This window comes from Octodon degus, unplaced genomic scaffold (assembly GCF_000260255.1).
Source record: "Octodon degus isolate 3935 unplaced genomic scaffold, OctDeg1.0 scaffold00101, whole genome shotgun sequence".
Lineage (NCBI taxonomy): Eukaryota > Metazoa > Chordata > Mammalia > Rodentia > Octodontidae > Octodon > Octodon degus.
In genome coordinates this window covers 3,931,718-3,948,379 of record NW_004524677.1, presented here as the reverse complement: position 1 = coordinate 3,948,379, position 16,662 = coordinate 3,931,718, and the positions used below count along the sequence as shown (strand labels likewise).

At 38.1% G+C, this 16,662-nt stretch overlaps 1 protein-coding gene and 1 pseudogene across 10 annotated transcripts in view; one reads left to right on the top strand and one right to left on the bottom strand.

The window, feature by feature from the left end:
- Fam160a1 (family with sequence similarity 160 member A1) overlaps positions 1-16,662 on the bottom strand; it is a 337,219-nt gene that overhangs the window by 300,489 nt on the left and 20,068 nt on the right. The window lies entirely within an intron of this gene.
- LOC111818773 lies at positions 1,745-2,278 on the top strand (annotated as a pseudogene).

The following is a 16,662-nucleotide window of genomic DNA, read 5'->3' as shown; positions in this document are numbered from 1 at the left end:
TTTAGAATATTTTGCTGAGTTTACACACCTATAATATTCAATAACAGAACTTAGAAAAAATGGGGTATACCTATGAATGTCTATTTTGTATCTGTGTATTCAAAGTGGTTGGGATAGATATATAGTTGCATTCTCTTAATGAATAGAATGATTTGTTCTAATGGTGTTTGTAAATAGGATCACAAGTCCGCATCTTGTACAGCAATTAACCACTAAGAAGAATATATGCAGTGTATTATTTGTTGAAACTGTACTTCCAATTTGATTTGAAACTGTCTCATTGCTATCTGTTTATCAATAAAACTTTGAAAAAAATAAATAAAATAAAATAAAAAGAGAAAACAAAAAATAGAAGTGGTAGGAAACAGGAATATAGAGTCTGTGGAGATGGGCAAGGAACCTGGTGGAAATGATGTGAGGAGGGTAAAATGATAAAGGTGTGTGTGTACTATTCTCCGAGATGAATGCATTTATTATATATGATAAACTTATACTAACAAACTTAAAAACTGTCTTTTGAGAATAAGACTCATGGAAAGCCCAGGCTTTAATAAGGACCTATGCCAAAAGCTCACACAGATGCCAGCAGGTACAAATGTGCTGGTCCATGAGAGAGAAGAGGAAATATAGAAGCAGAGAAAGAAAACATCAGAGATGAGGCAGGGGATACAACTCTAACTTTCTAGCTCATGCATGGTCCCTAGTGGACCTACTAAGATGACTGACACTGGCTGTTAAATTCTACATTTTTAAGTTCTCATCCTATTTTAACTTAATTTTAGAGGGCTTCTGTTCTTTGTAACCAATAAATTCAAACTAAAACAACAGATATCTGTAATCTGGAACCACACTATAAGCAAGAGATAGCACAGCATGTTTGCTGTGACATGAGAACACCCTCTCTGCCACTTCACTATCACTGTGTCTGCAGCACACAACCCTAGCTGCCACTGCCTGTCATTTAGTCAGCATTCTGCACACAGGTGGTTTGTGTGGCACTGTTGGACAACATTAATTCCATATGTGTTTACCTGTAATTCCAAAGCTCTGGGAAGCAGAGCAGGCAGATCAATGGGTAATTAAGTGACTGAGACCTTACCCAAAAATAAAGAGCTGGCAATGTGGCCCAGTGAAAAGATGTTGATTTAATCCTCAATATGTCAAAAAATAAAAATTTTTCAAAGGCTCTAATAAGTACATTCAATCAAATGCTCCTAAAATCAATGTCAAAACCCAAGAGTAAACATACAGTGAGTTTAATGAAACAATCAATGAAAACTTGAAATTGTAGAAGAATTAGAAAAAAAAATTAACTTGTCTTACATCATGAAGAAAGAGAAGAAATGGTTCAAGGTTTGGAAAGAAAATGAGCAAATTAGTTATCTTTTATATCCTCAGTGAGTTCTTTTATCAGCCTAAAAAATTGAAGAGCCATGTAGGATTTGTCTTTTGATGATCAGCATAAAACTGATTTACTCAGAAAGAGCAGAGAATGTCACTGTCTACATTAATCTTCACTGAACAAGAAAAAAGTATTCTTTCAAGGTCAAGTAATGGAAACTTCATTACATATATGCAATGTTGATGCACCACCTCTCAATAACTACAGTATGAGAAACCTAAACCAAGAGCTAGCCAGGCATGGTGGCACACGCCTGTGCTCCTGGCACTCAGAAGGCTAAAGTAGGAGGACTGTGGATTCAAGGCCAGCCTGAGTGCCTTAGTTCCACAGTGACCCTGTTTCAAAACCGTGGACTGTGCCATGTGCCTAGAGGTGCTGCACCAGCCAGTCCACTCCCACTGCAGCCTCGTATTTCGGCAATTCTGTACTGCTACTGGTCAATGGAGCAGCAAGTAGACTTGTCCATATTTCGGGCATATCTTCCCTCACAAGGTATTGCAGCCACAGCAGTAGCAAGAATGAAAGCAGAGTATTGGAACTGCACTGAGTGAGACACTCTGGTTTGCCTTAGTCAAAGAAGAGCACACATAAGGACTTGTGATAAGTTTTTATCACAGGCAATTGGATGAAGACAGCCTGCTGGATTACTGAATCACTCATCATACATCTGAAAGGAGATCCACATTCTGTCCACTTTGCCATTTTCTACCAAATGAGATTCCAGGCAGCTTTATGACAGTTTAATAAGACATCTGCAAGTTAAGCATGCTTTGTTTTATGATGATTTCATAGACTAATACAATTGAGGAAGCTCTTATCCAAAGAGCCCTAGACCAGTTGCTTCCTGAATATGTGAATCACTCAGACACCACATAATTTTATGAATTGTATCATTTCAGGTGCTGCTTGAACAACTGGAGGGAAACTGTCAAGTGTTTGATGGGGGAAAAATATAACCCAGCTATATGTCCATGCTTTTTGTTATACTGCATTCCAAAACTGCTTTCATTTGATGATTTAAATGTTTTATGTGTTTAAATTTCTTAGATATTTAACAACAAGAAATAGTCTCTATCAGTCATCAATGTATGGAAGAAATCCAGTGTGGAAAATCTATTTGCAAATTAAATGACATTAGATACAATGCTACACATCAACAACTATCATCATGGTTAGTTAGGCAAGGTAACTAATCTTTGTTCTATGTAAAAAGATGGACAGTGAAAAACAGTATTAAGATATTTAAGGCAATATGGAACTTGTTCCCATGCTCTTTTTCTACTCTCTAACAGAATAACATGAATAATTTTGTATGAGACTAGGATGGGACAATTTTGAAGTCACAAAAGATCATTGAACCAAACTATATTATATAACACTGTAACAAAATAAGTCTTATTAGCAAAGTCCATTTAATTCTTTGACTTTTTCTATGCACATGTATGAACTTTTTCAAATATTTGTAGCTTGTTATTAAGAAATATTTCTTAGGAATCATCAGTTGCTATTTATAGAAAAATTTACATCCATAATTTTTAGTGGAAATACCAAGGGTTCATTTTATAATTTTAACCTTTTAAAAATTGTGAAGTAAAATACACACTAAAGGTTAGACACAAAATGTATAACCATATGCATTATTAAAAGAAACACTCTTTTGGAACTCTGCCAGCTATCCCACTTGGGCTCTTTGTGTTCTGTCAACAACTACAAGCCCACAAAAGTAACTAGTGTGCTGATCTCAACAGCAGTCACCCTACCCCACCCTGAGCCATACTTTCCATTTTGTTTTGGTAGATTTTGTTTTTGAGACAGTCTCACTATGTAGTTCAGACTGGCCTTGAATTTGCAGTGATCCTCCTGTTTGAGCCTCTTGAGTTCTGGGATTACCAGGTGTGTGCCACCATTTCTGACTTCAAATGTTCAGTTTTCCACTGTACCTTTAAATTTTTATCAAGAGGGGTGTTTTTGTTTTTTTTGTTTTTTGACAGAGGGTCTCACTATGCAGTTCAGGCTGGTCTTGAGCTCACTTTGTAGCCCAGGCTGGTCTCGAACTTGCAAGGACCTTCCTGCTGCACAGCCTCCTAAGTGCTGGGATTACAAACAAGCACCACTATGCCCAGCTAGCAAAAGGTTTTGTTGCTTTAAAAATGAAAATCATTATTTTAAATATCAATAAAAAAGTTTCACTCTCTTTATAGTACATCAGGATACAAAACTTTTTCAAGGCTTTTTAAAATTTTTTTATTTATTTATTTATTTTTGCAGAACCGGGGATTGAATTTTAAGGCTTTTTAATGGAAAAACCATTTCATATTATTTAAAGTTAAATTCTCCTAGCTTTTGAAAAAGCTATAGAGACTTCCCTTTCATATATTTATGCACCAATGTTTCCAAAAATGTACACAGAAAGATTGAATTGACAGTGACTCTATGGTAAAGACAGATTTCCACATCAAATCTATTAAACAATCCCATCTCTAGTGATATTGCTTCCTGTTACTGAGTGCTGTCTTTCATTTTGAAGTGAGATTATTCCAGTGTTTAAATGTTTATTCTATCATAATTTGTATCCTCAGACATTGAGTGCATTTAAAAAGTACCGAGATTGATTCTTTTATTATTCAATGGTAAAAAATATGTATAATCATCATTTAAATTGTACAATTCCTTTTCTTCTGAAAATTTGGAAAATAAAGTATGATTTTGGAAAATAAAGAATGGCAAGACCATTGCATTCATTAAAATGAAAATAAATAACCACAATAACCATGACTTGAACAATGAGCACTGTGAGACTGAGCTCAGGAAAGAACGAGCACCAGGATAAACACAGTTACATGCTTCTGGGCTCAGCAACCATCAAGGTTTGTCATCCTTAAGTCTCTCATCTGATCAGTAAGTTGCCTTAAATGTGCATGTGCATGTGCATGCGTGTGTGTGTGTGTGTGTGTGTGTGTACACAACAGCCAATTTTTTGTTTCTAAGCAACAGCAATTCATTTGAAGCCACTGCTATTACAATTATCATCCAACTTTTAAAGTACTTTTAATACCTAAAAACTGTAGGAAGGACGCAATTGTGGAATTTTCTAAGACCCATGAAACTTTATATTCTAGTAAATGCACTTACATTAGGTAAACTTTGTACCACGGTTCAGCAGGTCTGCCTTAGTTATGACTCATGATTCATTCACTGAGCCCCACCTGCACTAATCCATTAGTCCTCAAAAGGATCTCATAAGGAAGGAAGGGAATAAACACAAGGTGAAAATATTTAAAAATAATGCAATGTTTGGGGTCCTAGAAACATGATATGGATGGCTTCCAGTAAGTAACAGTTCAAAAGCTTCTTTAACTGACAGACTGTAAGAGAAGGAGGAAACCAGTAATAGCAGTGTGAACAAGGGGACTTCAACATAAACACAGGAATGCTTCAGGAAGCACTAAGGAAGTCCTCATCTCAGCAGTGTACTGCCAAGGGAAAACAGTAGGAGATGCAATGAGAATTCTAGGCATTTCACTGTATGCTGGCTGCAAAGTTATGACTTTGGAAGCAACAAAGAGCCTCTAATGGAATTAACATGACACTGAAACATACTAGAATATTAACCCGGAAGAAGCTATGGTTTTAGTAATAAACTTTGATAATCTGAAGTAACTTCCTGTATATTAACCATTTACCCCAGTTCTGGCTCCTGAGGCCCTCTCTGAGAAGCATGGGCCCTCTCTACCATAAAGAGAAAGTACTTTCACTGTCTGCACCCAGAGCTGGGTAACTGTTTGAATACCCTGGAAAACCATCTCATTTCCTGTCTCAGGTTTGACTGGCAACTTCTCCAACAGTTTTTCCTTGGGAACATGGAAGCAGCATTACTGATGGAAATCACAACCACATGAGAGTTGTTTTAGAAGAAAATCAAAAGTGACCAATTAACCAAAATGTCTACCTAAACAATCAAAGATTTGTTTAATCCACTTATACAAAGTTTTCTGAGTCCCTACTTGGCATCCACTATGTGCCTGGCAGTTGAACAAAAAGACAAAGATCCCTGACCCTGTGATGCTTAGGTTCAAGATGGGAACCTAAGATAGATAGTAAATTTCTTATATAGTGTGTAAAAAAGCATTTTTAAAAATCAAAGAAAAAAACATTAAATGAAATCAAGAGAAAAGATGAGTCCTCTAGGGAGTAAAGTGTTTGACTGATGCCCTTTCCAGATTTAAAATTCCACAAAGCCAGATCAAAGAGGATTTGGGTTAGGATTAGAGTTAGGGTTGTCTTAACTAAACAAATCTAATGTTTTGGTTTCTGGAAAAAAGCAAAAAGAAATATAATGAAAAGAAATAAAATGAAAAGCTGGCCTTGAACTTTCATTCCCCTCCACCTCAGCTTCCTAAGTAGTATGGATCACATGTGTGACTATGCCTATTAAAATGCTGAATTTTTTTAATATGAAAAAGTCTCCACCTCCCAACACAGCTGAATACAGATTTTGTGATAAGCATTATTTTTTATTCATATAAAAATTTTTCAGTACATGTTTATATTCATCTTGGAGAGTATTCTTTTCATCCTTTCCCCTCATTTCCAACCATGACAAACATTAAGTGCTAGCAATTGTTGTCTAAAGGTGTTGATCTCTGCTTCAATTAACTAGGTTCACTTTCATCTTAATGGATCTTCTTATTAATGGATGTTCAGTTATGTATCACATACTATCACAATTACTTCTAGGGATCTGTCCACCAAGGATCTGTCCATCTGAGCCTCATCAAGTTTCAAAACTGTCACTGACATACTATGCATAAATAGCTTTCTCTTTATCATTATCATCATAGAGACCCAAAATAGAACTTTATTTTGACAACGTTGGGGACCACACACGTGTTAAGTACACACAGTACCACTGCGCTACACTCAGTCAAGCAACTATTTTTGAACAGCTTACTAATACCCAATTCAATCATTACTTGAGTAGTAAGAACATGCAGAGCACTCTAAAGCAAAGAGTAGTGATAAAAATCTTGTCTTCAACAGCTTTCCAACTAAAGTAAGGCATGTGCATCAACAGCTACAGCCACAGGCACAGGGGGGCAGAAGTGAAGCGTCAGAGATGTAAGGCAGAAGGTGGGACTCAGCCTTGCTGCAGCCAACACACACAGGAAAACATGGTCTGTTCTAAGATTCCATGTCCTCGGGGTAAAAATAAACCAGTTGCTTAGAGAAAGCTTAACTATTTTTGACACTGAGAGCAAAAAGAAACTTACCTTGTGGCTCCCAATAGAAGACTGTTTAATAAAATCCTAAAATGTTTTGTACTTTTTAACAACAGTCATTAAGTCTGAGTAAGTTGAGCTTTAATGAAAAACAAGAAATTTAACATAGACACAGGGAGAAGAGAGGGTCTGGCTCTACCATGGCACTTGACTCTATTCCTGCATCCTTGCAGAAAACAGACTGAAGCACTACAGCCACATTTAAAATTAAAAGATTTGCATTTCCTGTGGAATAAGTTTAGTTACCGACTAAATAGCAAAGGTCATGCACTACTTAATTGAACTTATATTTTTCTTAGACAAATTGATCACAAAAACATTTTGATGTCAATATTTGACGTGCATAGAAATGGGAAATAGGTCACCCATTTGAAACAGAAGTGTGTTCCACCTAAGAATTACTATTTCTAAAAGACAGTTCTATCAGAAGACTTAGTAGATGTTCATTCAATTCTACAAAGTGTTTTTATACCACAGATTTATAACCTTCCACTTTATCAGAGGATTTGAAGGAAGGAGACATTTTTTCAAGTTTAAAATAGGGAAAACTGGGCCAGCCAAATAGCTCAGCAGATTGCAATGCCTGCTTAGGCAGACACAGCGGCTGAGGTTTGATCCCTGGAGTGCCATGCCGGCCGGCCCCCAGGACGCACTGAGATGGCAATTGAGACTGGACATGGTGGAGCACTCCAGTAATCCCAGCTCTTAGGAGGCTGAACACAGGCAGATCACTATGAGTCTGAGCTATATAGTGAGACCCTGTACTAAAACAATACAAAAAAAAAAAAGAAAAGAAAATTATAAATTTTATTTATAAATACAAATTTTTTTTTCATTTTTGTATTTGATACAGGATCTCACTACACAGGTTGGACTCATAGTGATCCTCCTGTTTTCAGCCTCCCCAGCGCTGAGATTATAGGCGTGCACCACCACACCTGGACTCGGTCACTGGCTCAGCACACCGCGGGCAGGGCCAGTGTGGCATGTGGGGCCAGGTATTGAACCCTGATCCCTGTGCTTGCCAAAGCAAGCATGTAGTCTGCTGAGCTATCTTGCTGGACCTAAATTTATAAATTATAAATATCCCTTGAGTTATTTGGTTCTTCTCATTTATAAGATTTTTGTTATGAACCAGCATACTTCATCTGGTCACTGATAACAAAAGAGAAGAAAAAGACCTTTCTTTAGAGAATCTAGTTAGCAATAGGTCAATTCTTTTTAGCTAACACTGATCTACTAATAACTCAATTATAAACAAGCCACTAACATTACTCATTTGAAAATTAATGACTATTCTGGTTTGGGGTTTTTGCAAGGCAAACAATACAATATAGCACACATTTTATAATACTATTTTATAATGAATCACCCAAGAATCATATATAAGAAATTCAGGAAGTCTGTCCACACACATAACACTAAAGACTCCAGCTGAGGGCCTACATCCTAAAATCCTGCATGAGTCCAGCTGGAAACGTAGAGCTCATAACAATGTTTCCCACAAGTTCAACGGGAGGCCTAGGGTACACAACAAAGTCTCATGCAGGTCCGCTCAACATATCTGTGCTGGAAAGGCCCAAAGATTAGTGGTGAAAGCTAGAAAGTCTATTCCAGCTGGATGAAAGATCTGTGCTAGCAGGCTGAGGGCTCTGAAATGGAGTCAGAAAGTAACACTCAAGTTTCCCCAAAAGTATCAGAGCCATCCTCAGCAACAGTGAGGTTCCAAGTTCCTCCAGCAATGAGGAAAGCCAAGTTCCTATCAGAAAAACCAATGTGACAAACTTCTCCGTGAGGCTTAGCAGTGCACCATCTTCTCCTCTGGAGCCAGGAAGCAATGCTCAAGATGAGGACCAAAGCTCCTCCAAAGTTCATTGGGAGGGCCAGCATGACCAAGTCCTCCAGCAAAACAGCCCAGGAGAATTAGCAACTTCCAACAGTTCCAGCAGATTCTCCAAACAGCTTCCCTAACAGCATTCCGTCACCTTCTCCTGTTCTACTTTTATGCTACTAGCAAAAACCCTCAGGTGGGACTCCCACACCCAGCACCACTCTAGTGCAGCTGGGCGTAATAAGCTGACCACCAGTTAGAAATCCACTACAATGACCAAACAAAATTTCACTTCTTGTTGCAAAAGTTCATATACCTGGGAATGCCTAACTGACCAAGAGGCAGAATGGACTAGGTCCATGCTCAAATATTTATTAATGAATGTGACTCTCATTTGTTGCATCATTTTCATTTGTCTTTACAAATTTGTCTGTTTACTTGTACCACCTGCTTAAAAATTATCAATAAAGACATGGTTCACTGAAAAAAAAAAAATCATGTACTGATCTTAATGTTCTAAGAGAATCTCACAGTGAGCTGCACAATAACAAAATGAATTTAACCTCTATCTAATTCTATAATAAATCTGAGGTAGCTTATGGAAAATGCATGTGTTAAAGAAGAAAAGTAAAATTTGAGAAGAAACTCTGGACAGAATAAGAGAAACTGGAATAGAAGTCATTTATGAAAACTATAAGATCCTACTCAATTACTGAAGTTGAAAGGAAAATTTGATTCTATGCTTCCTATTACCAAGGTACAAAAAATGTAAGCAGGGTTATTTATGATTTCCCATAAGGAATAAAACATTTGCACTACTCCAGGGGGTAAAAAAGCTGTTTCCTATCACCTACAATGAACAAGTCGCTCTAAGAGACAGCACTGAAGGATATGATCTTAAAAACTCTTTTCCCAATGGCATTACAAGTAAATGAGGTCACAGAGCTATCCTTAGAGGCCATCAAGGAGTCACATTCCTGTCCTTCCTCTTCCTGACTTTCCACATATAATCAGAAGAGTGCTCTACTATTTCCATTTCTGCAGCCATCCCACTATCTCCAGCCATTGTCCATACCCTAGACCAGAACCCCAACCACAGGGCCACCACAAGAACCTCCACAGCTCTCTGTCAACCATCATCTCTCTCTCCCACTCCTATTTACCTTACACATTGCTATGAGAACAAGTTCCTAAGGTTCCAAGTATGTCTGTCTCTCCAAAATCCTACATCAAGTTCTTCCTGTTTGCCTAAAACAGCCTAGTATTTCAGGGCCAACCTCTGTGGCTTTCTCCCTCATGCACTCTGTGTTTAACCTGTGGATAACTCTAGCTACTCTCAAAATAAGCTGTTATCTTTCCACTTCTGTGTACAATGATTCCACCATAGGGTCACTTCCCTTCATCTCTGCAGGTTAAAAGACTAAGTTTAAGTGTCACCCCACCAAAGAAACCTTCCCTAGGTCTCTCATGACAAACAACCACCTCCTGCTCTCTTCTTTCCCTGATTATGTAGAGGGCTGAATTCCAGGGACTAATCTCCACATCTCATCAGTCTCTCTCCCTGATCAGCCCAGACTACAGACCATTCCCCAGTTATACCGGAATGTGCCTCTGGCCCTAGCAGTACAGAGTCATCCCTCAGTTTCCTCAAGAGGACTCCAAGGCTCTCCAAAGCCAGCTTCACTAATAGCACTTTGCTCACACAAAGATCACTACCCATATGAAATCACTCTACTGCTAGCTGTCAACAAGTCTGCCACCACCAGGGCAAGGACCAGGTCTTATCTTTGCAATTTATTACAATACGCTACCCAGCCATTATCTGCATACCATCCCACTTAATTCTTCATACAGTATGTCTTTTCTTGCTTATTTATTATCTCATTCCCCCTGAAATGTAGTTTCTACAAAATACATCCCTTGTTTGCTGTGTTTTCAACTGCATTCTCAGTATCTACAACTCCTTGGCACACAGTAGATGACCAGAAGTTCTGGATGAATGAAGATATGAATGACTCTCAGTATCTAACCCACTCTTGGCAAACCACAGACACCAACTAAATGTTTACCAAGTGAATTCTGTCTTGTATCCAAGTTATCTTTATTTAACTTAGAAACTCTAACAGCTGGTATCTTAGGGACTTTCCCCTTGCTTAGGCCTAATACCCAACCCTCATAACTTACTCACAGACTGGGGGTTCAGTCCCTAGTCAGACAGTTCCAAGGCAGAAGGGCATGGCAGAAGGGTCTGGGCAGAGGAAAGCTGCTCATCTCACAGAATCCAAGAATCAGAGCAAGGGGGAGATAAACCTTCCCAGGCCCTGCCCACAGTAATGCTGTTTGGACCAAATCCCATTTCCTAATAGCAAGTCAGCTGCAAGACCCCAAAATCCAATCACCTTTCAAAAGCCCCACCGATGAAGGCATGCAGCTTTGGGCAAACATCTAGATATAAACCATGAGAGGCAGTGATCTTGTCTAGCACTCTAGCACCTGGCATGGTGCTTGACGCATCTAGGCCCTTAATAAATTTCTACTGAATCAAAATGCTGGTGTAAGATTCTCTGAAGTCGCATCTATACTAAAGATCCTGCAGATTGCTCGCCCTTGGATGACTAGAAATGGAATATAACACGTTGAGTCAAAATTATCTTGGGCTATCTTAGACCTTTTATAGTCAAATACCTTAACTTCTGTATCTGACCCACAATTTTAACTAATACAGATCATTGTTGGAACATATCACTAAGTTCAGCAGACCTCTAGCCTCCACCAACTCTGTAACTAAAGATGTTGTGACACCTGAAACCTGCAGAGGAGATCCCACCTTGCTTCAGCTCTCCTACCTAATGCTTCCATCAATATAACTGGTAAATGTATTAATTTGTGACTTTCTTTTACTCTGCAAGTATCAAAGTTCACTATTTCTTCCACAGTAGAATATGTCATTAAGGATAACTTCAATTTACATTTCTGGGCCATTGTCCCTCATATTTGGCTTGGAATAAACTTTGTTATTTCCTTTAAAGCAGAGGCACTATTTCACATCAATACTACTTCAATTAAAACTCAATATTCTGACAACTTCTAAATCTAAATTGGCCTTATCTCTTCAACTATTTATCTTTCGCAGTGCTGGGAATGAACCCAGGGGACCTCATACACAATAGGAGAACAGTAACAGAGCTACCTCCCAGCCCAGAGGGCTGACTACCTCGTCCCCCATGCACACACACCTCCTCCCAAGAGCAGCAGCCCAGCAGAGCGATCTAGGTCGCTGCACTATCAGAGCTCTGCATTCAGATCCCACTCCTGCCACTGACTGTAGGTGTAACTTTTTGGCAATTACTTAATATCTGTTCATTTCAACTCCCTCCTTGAAAGATAGGTAAGGCTGTCACATAAAGTAGCTTATTTCCTGCATAGCTGACTAGTGAATTAGCTGAATTCTTTATTACCTCTTCTTCACCAGTTTTAAATTGTTCAACTCCTATCCTACAGGTTTTGGGTTTTGTTTTCCCAGTCTTGGGGATAGAACCCAGTGCCTTCACTATGAACTACATCCCCAGGTTTTTGCTTGAGACAGGTTTCATTAAATCATTAAACTGCCCAGGCTGAGCTTCAATCTGAGATCCTTCTGTCTCAAGAGAGTACTGGAACTGTAAATGTGTTCCACCACACCAGCTTCATGTGAGAATGATCCTAATACATGTGGCCTGAACTCAAGTAGGTTCTCATTTGAAATGGCAGGCAATTATGTTTACAAGACAATTTCTCATGACCTCATAGCATTTCAGTGACTTCTGTGCATTACTGTCATCATTCCCAAGACTTCCTAAGGCCACAGATAAATAATTTTCCAACATGTTACTATGTCACATGGAAGAGTAATTCCCTTCTCTTAATGCTCCACACAGGAAACAGCACCACAATCAGATAAAGGATGAACATGTGAACTGCACCTATTAAATACATTACATAATAACATGACCCCAGTTTAAGAACAGATGATTTCTAAAAATAACAATAATGAAAGGCTTAATGCAAATATAATGCATCCCAGTCAAAATACATGTGACATTATTCAAATCCCTCCAGGGAGAGTTCCATTTGGAGGTGAGGCATGGTTGGCCAGGAATCACAGATGAAAATCAGGGATTTGGGGAAGAGGCAGTGACTCAGGGACAGATGTATTTGCTGAGATGCACAGAGATAAGCAGAAAACACAGAGTCTTCCTCAGAAACAATCCAGAGGCATTTTCCACCAGCTTCATTCAACAAAAAGGAGTGTGGAAGGAGATATTTAGGATAAATATCTCTTTAAAAGACCAAATTCAAAACATCATTATGTCACAAATCTTGATATTATTGCTAGGCATTGAACAAGTATTTGCAGAAGGAAATACTGTCTCAACTGAAGCTGTAGGAAAATTTGCATGTTTTATTGGTGAGCAGCAAACGAAACAAAAGCAAATGCCTGCGCTAAGCCTTTGTTGCTCAGGTGCAAACAAGGACACCAGAATAAAAGGTCAGAAGCAGCTTGGTTTCCAGCCATGTAACTAAGGCTTTCCCAAAAATGTTAGTTTACAAAACGGTCTGCTATTCTGAGACCATCCACATCACCAGACTGGAGCACATTTTCTCAAAGATGATCAAATGAGGACTAAAGGGCTAATGGTAACCTGCATGGCACAGTGACAAATAGCCTGCTTAGAAATAGCTGCTTTTATCAGTGTGGTACACATAAAAGTTTTCCCAAGGATTAAATGCAAATTCATATATGTGATACGTTTAACTCAGTTAACCTTGCTTAAAAATGAATATTGATTTAAGCTACCAGAAAAAAATAGTACACACCTCTAAAAATAAATGATAAAAGGGGCAGTGCCTAGTCAAAAAAAGAGGTTAAGTGCTTGTAGCTAAATCAACACAGGTACTGAATAAATAATCTTAACAAAACTTGGCAAGTATCCCTGACATTTTTCAATTAAAGAATCTCGTCCTGGTTCTATGATCAGTCATACTAACATGGAATTTTCCTAAACACAGCTCAACATCTAAAGAATTTAAAGCATCTTATAACTAACTTGAGTCCCTATTACATTCCTTTCTGGTAAAAAAAAAAAAAAAAAAAAAAAATTCTGCAAGATTTATTTTGCCCCTGGAGAATAAAAAGCACAAAGAAGTTGCAAAGGACTTATAGTAAAATACATTCACCACCACATGACCAGGAGCAAAACTGAAACATTGTTACCACATGAAGAGCAAAAGATTTTAACAGAAATGGAAAAACCCACACATGCACAGAAATATTAGTTTCTTCAAAGACTACATACTAATTACAATAATGCCTGCCAACCCTCAGAACCCTTTAGGAACAACTCTTTCAGGACTTTTTTCATGCATAAAAGATTCTTTTAAATTTTTCAACTGTGGCAAATTTTGTTCTTTAAGAAGGGAATTTGATATCTGTATGTTGGAAGTTCTTTCAGAAAATAAAGAGAATCTTCAAACTGGGTATTATTTTTAATCAAAAGGATAAGGACTTCTTTTGCCCTCTCTCCCACTCTTTCCCCAGTGCATACCAGGGATTAAGCCAGGGTCCCACAGTAAACCTCATCCCCAGTCCTGCTTTATTCTGAGAGAGAATCTCAACTAGGGTGTCCAAAGGGTCACAAACTTGAGATCCCCCTGCCTTGCCCTCCTGGTAGCTGGGATATGCTGCATTGCAAAAAAAAAATTAAGGGGAAGGGAATTGAATCCAGGGTCTTCACAATGACTGCATTCCCAGCCATTTTTTAATTTTTAGATAAGGTCTTGCTAAATTGTCCAGCCTAAGCTCCAATTTGCTATCCTCCTGTCTTCAATCTCCCAGAGTGTTGAGATCACAAATACATACCACCATGCCCTGCTTAGCAAGTGTGTTAAGGTGTTTTTTTGTTTGTTTGTTTGTTTTTGGGGGGTTTTTTTGGAGACAGTGTCTTGCCTATGTAGCAAAGGCTGGCCTTGAACTCACAGCCTCCTGCCTTAGCCTCTCAAATGCTAGGATTATAGGGGTGCACACTATACCCACCTTGGCAAATATTTTTCTTGAGTGCCTTGTAAACTACAGCTGCCTCCCAATCCACAAGTTTCAAATCAACTAACCACAGACTGAAAATACATATATTTTAAAATTCTGAACATGTAAAGACTTTTTTGGTCATTAATCTCTAAATAATACAACTACTTCTATAGTATTTATACTATATTAGGTATTACACTTAATGTAGAGATGAATCAATATGTATAAGAGGATACATATAAATTCTACAAATACTACACCACTTTATATAAGGGACTTCAGCACTATAGAGTTTGGTATCCCAAAGAAGCCCTTGAATCAATCTCCAAAAGACACTGAGGGAATCACCATACTTAAAAAAAGTTCACTGTACCTAAGTACCTAACAACAGCAGACAACTCCCAGATGATTCTTTGAAGGTACCCTGCATGTTTTTACAGCATCTCTGACGGTAGCATTGTGTACACTCTTAATAACTTGATAACAGCCATTCTTTCATGTTACTCATTAATTCATCAAATATTTATGGCATAACTAATGAGCACTAGGTTCTGTGCTAAGCACAGGGGTGGGTATGGTGGAAAGCAAAGGCAGACCCACTATTTGCCTTCATGAATTTATAGTCAGGCATGAAAATAATTTACATAAGCATATACATTATAACCACTAAGTCCAATGGGGGAAAAACACACATGGTGATGTAAACACCTATAACACTGAGATCCAACTAGTTTAAAGAGGTTTTCCAAGGAAATGAAGCCTATTTAGCTGAAGCTAAACAGGAGTTAACCAGAGCCAGGCATGACAGCACACACCTGCAATCCTAGAACTCAGGAGGCTGCAGCAACAGGATTTCATGGTCAAGGACAGAACGGACTGCAGAGTGAAACCATCTTTATCTCAAAAAGTCCCCTCCCCCAAAAAATAAAGACAGAGAGATAACTAGGTAAAAGATGCTAACATGAAGGTATAGAAATACTGCGGAAGGAATGGTGTTCCAAGTAAACTGAACAGCGGGATGCATGAAAAGGACTGAAAGACAATAACCCTTAAGCACTTAGGTAAGAGTCTTGTGACATGATGCTAGAAAGATGCATAGCCTTACGCACATAACAGATCTTCATTTACTATAAGAGTGATAAGCCTCAAGCAGATATTAAAATGGAAGGGGGAAAGGAGAGAACATGACGAAATCCACATGGTTTAACTCTTACTAAGGGCAGGACTGAGAACCAAATGGAGAGGCCAGGGTAGAGTCAGGAAGACCAATTGAGAGGCTACAGGAACAGCACAGAAGAAAGGAAAATGTGAGTAAAAATGATAAGAAATGAATGGGTTTGAGAGCTATTAAGGACGTAAAGTCAGTAAAGCTTTAGACAGGGACTCCCATATTCATTATTTTCTTCAAGACAATGCTTTGATTTTGTCTAAAAGCTTCCTAGTCATTGGAATCACACATCAAACAAATGTTAGGATTCCTTTTCAGCCAGCTTTCTGTATCAGATTTATAGTATTTCTGTAGCATATCTTAGATAATAAAGAAATAGTACAAGACAAAAACAAAACTTAAGTATCTCATTTTAGGTAAAAATACATATTACTGAAAAATTACTATACAGGAATATTTAACAAAGCACACCTCAAAACATTACCAAGTAAATATTTCTTCCTTGCACAAAAGCATATACTAAAAACTGAAGAATGTACTATGATACTTCATCAAGTGGTAACGTAAACCACTATCTTAATTATTCTCATACATCATTTCTCCTTTATCACTAGGTATATAAATTGGGTAACTTTATAACTCTAACAGGATGGGATGGTTGAGAAATTTGTTACCACCAAGTTTCACAATAAACTATTTAGTAAGCAACTAAAATGTCCAAGAAACTCGGAAGGATTTAGATCTATTCCTTCATCAACAACTCTATCCTAAGAGGAAGGTAATTTTTATATCTATGGTAGAACAGTTAATAAACAAAAATTACTGGACACTATTGTTTTGGACTAAGCTAAACAAAGTAGGCTAAAAATCAAAATGGAGTCATTCACACTAAAACTTCCTATCCCCAAAACTGAAACA